Below are 3,277 nucleotides of genomic sequence, written 5' to 3' on the forward strand. Positions count from 1 at the left end.
CTTATGTGTAGCCTCATTGTATCTTTCCCACTGCTCACTGCTTTTTTTATTTCTGTTACAAAGATAAAATCTGTGAGATATAAGCCAAGGGAAGAAATGAAATAAGAATTTTAACACATATGTTTAATATATATCCAACAGTCCACTAGGTGTCTGTTATACATATTGTTTCACTATAAAGGCTTTTCTGTTTGTTTTACAGCCACTGAAACCATACATAGTTACCATACAAAGTACCATGGCTCAGAAATATTCAAACAAACTATATTCTTCCAGCACAGGATTAGTTTATAAAGAACTGCATTTCTACAGGTTCTCTCTTCTGATGCCCTTCCAGACAAGCAGAGTAAACCATGTTCTAAAGCTCAGTACTTTGCAGTGAGATAGGCATTATTTATAGGCATAGCTACCTCAACTCTAAACAATAAGATCATTCATTTTGGTCCATACTTCTTGGGTTAGGGGAGGGTTAAAATGTGTGTGTGTGTGTGTGTGTGTGTGTGTGTGTGTGTGTGTGTGTGTGTGTGTGTGTGAAGGCACAAAGGTATGGCAGTGCTCTTGTGGAAGTCAGAGGACAACTTGCAGAAGTTAGTTCTCTCATTTCTACAATATGGGTCCCAGTAATCAAACTCAGGTCATTTGGCTGGTAAGCAAGTGGTTTTACCCACTGCACCATCTTCTGATCCTATACATTTATAAAAAGATATGTGCCCAACAAAAATTTTAATGGACTACACTTTGAAAACCTGTCTCCAACCAGTGACTATGTCCTCCACCTGGTATTCTCAGTGCAAGAGGCAAAAGAAATTATAGATTAAATAAAGTTGAACTGAAGAAGGAATCATAAGATATATTACCTATATAAAATATGTCACACAAAAGATTATCAACATTTTTCTGTTATCTATTTAAATTTTTAGCTAATTTTAAGTGCATTAAAATTTTGTATTCTGTATGCATTCCATGATGTAATAGTTCTAGTCAGCTATTACACTGTCTAGACATCTTATTTTTATATCTGTTTAGTAAAATATTAAAACAATCCTATTTCATAAATTTTCTTAATGAGACTTTTACATAAATTCAATACCAAGAAAGTAAGGTTCTGTAAATGAAATAAACAGACAAATGAAAAGCACAAATGTCATTGCACACTGAAAAAATAAGTCAATTATGTTGATTTAAGATAAAGTAATATAAATTCTGGAAGCAGTCCATTATTTAAGCCACTTTCATGAGTCATACATTCTGAGTTCCTTACATAGGTCCTGTGTTCTCTGACACACTCTTTTGGTAACTTTAATAAAACTATTGAAATATCACGTGCCAGAAAACTTTTTAAAAAGACTATTACAGTTATTTTGTGTGTATGGGTGTTTTTCCTCCATACATTCTGTGTGCCATGTATGTGTCTGGTGTTCAGGGAGCCCAAAAGAGGGGATCAGATTTCCTAAAATTGAAGCTATAGACAGATATTCGTTGTCATGTAGGTACTGGTAATGAAGTTGGGGCCCTTCGGAAGCAGAGCCAGTGCTCTTAACTGCTGAGTCACCTCTCCAGTCAACCAGAAACTTTTAAAAGTCAATATATGTGTTTTAGTCAACCTTTTGTTGAATATTAGCTTCGTTTCTCCATAATTACGATCTTTTGTAATCAATACAGTAATCAATATCAATCCTTTCTTGTTGATGGCAGATTCTATAAACACCACACAGAATATTTGTAATTGACAAAAGGATGGAAGTGGGTTGGGTCAGCCATTACCTTCAGTGCTTAGGAACCACACCAATTTTAAGAACTTACTTAATGTAAAAATGTGTATTTTTTTCTTATCTGTCTTGAGCCCTTTCCCATTTGCTGAAATCTGAACATCTTTGTTCCTCCATCATCTCACTCCACTAGCAATCTTGCTGCCGATTTAACTGAGAACCGTGAAGTATTGGGAGTGGGCACACTTCAAGCCAGGCCTTTATATACTCCTATACCATGCTAGGCAAGATAATTAATTTTAACAAGGAGTTAAGTTGAAGAGGGTTTTGAGTATGTCACTGAAAACTTTAAGCAAAAGGTGAATAAGTCAGGAAGGTGAGCTCTGTAAAAGCATCGTAGGCATTAAAGACTGAAAAGTCTATCCTTCTGACTGTAAAGGAGTGGGCTACCAATACTACTGCAGTTTTAGGGGAAAGGTTTCTATGAGCACCAGCATAGGCTGGGAAGATGACTGCACCAGTCACTGTGAACCAAAACTACCTGAGAAAAGCAATTCAGAAAGTAGAAAACTATTAATTTGGTTCATTGTTTTTGAGCAAATGGTTCCACTAATTGTAAAAAAGGGGTATTACGACAGAATTATGTGATATAGCAAAGCTTATCATATTACAGCCAGGAAGCAGAAAGGGGTTACAGACAAAATACGTCTTTTCAGAACCTTCCCTCAGTGACTTACGTCCTCCATCCAGGCTTGACCTACTAATTTCTAACACTTAATAATTACATTAAGTCATAAATGCATATATGGATAAATTTGTTGTTTAAATAAGACCTCTTCTCGCATGATCTAATCCCTTCCCTCAAACCCCGCCTATCGCTTATGAATCTTGCTGCATGGGGAACTCATGCCTTCCATGTATATAATCTTTGGGGGAGAATTCATATGGAAATTATGCACTTTTCAGAAGTCCTTAGTACTTGCTGACATCAAGAAGTATTGACATGTAAGATCTTCGCAGATGATTCAGTTAAGCCACACCTGGTTACATGAAAACCCCAGAAAGATAAACATACATTGCTAAAAGCTGTTTAAACTGTAATAATTTGTTACTCATATGTAAAACAAGAACAAAAGGTACTCAAAGCTCTCCGTAGGCTTTCTCTCCCACTGTGCATTCATGTGCACTGGCAGCCTTCCTTCTCTGTGAATGAACAGTCTGTTTTCATCCAGAAGCAAGATTTCCCCCTGGGTTCTAAATCCTATTTCCTCTTTTCTGCTTGAAAGCATTCTGTCCTTTCTCGCTCCATCATCAATTACTCGTTCTCTGGTGAGCAATTATTACCTACAAACAAGATTTGTTTTCTCCTGACTTTATATAGCCTAGCCAAGTTTCCTTTTCTTTCTCTGTTCTTTTCTTTTTCTTTTTTAAAGAATTCCTGCTGTAATACTCCTTCCCCCAAACAAATAAAACCAAAGCAAATGAAAACTTTAGGCTGGTTACATTAAAAAATAAATAGAAAATTCAAAATATTGAATGTCTCAGAATCCATGTAAAAGATGTGCACA

Source organism: Microtus ochrogaster, linkage group LG5 (genome assembly GCF_000317375.1).
Source record: "Microtus ochrogaster isolate Prairie Vole_2 linkage group LG5, MicOch1.0, whole genome shotgun sequence".
Lineage (NCBI taxonomy): Eukaryota > Metazoa > Chordata > Mammalia > Rodentia > Cricetidae > Microtus > Microtus ochrogaster.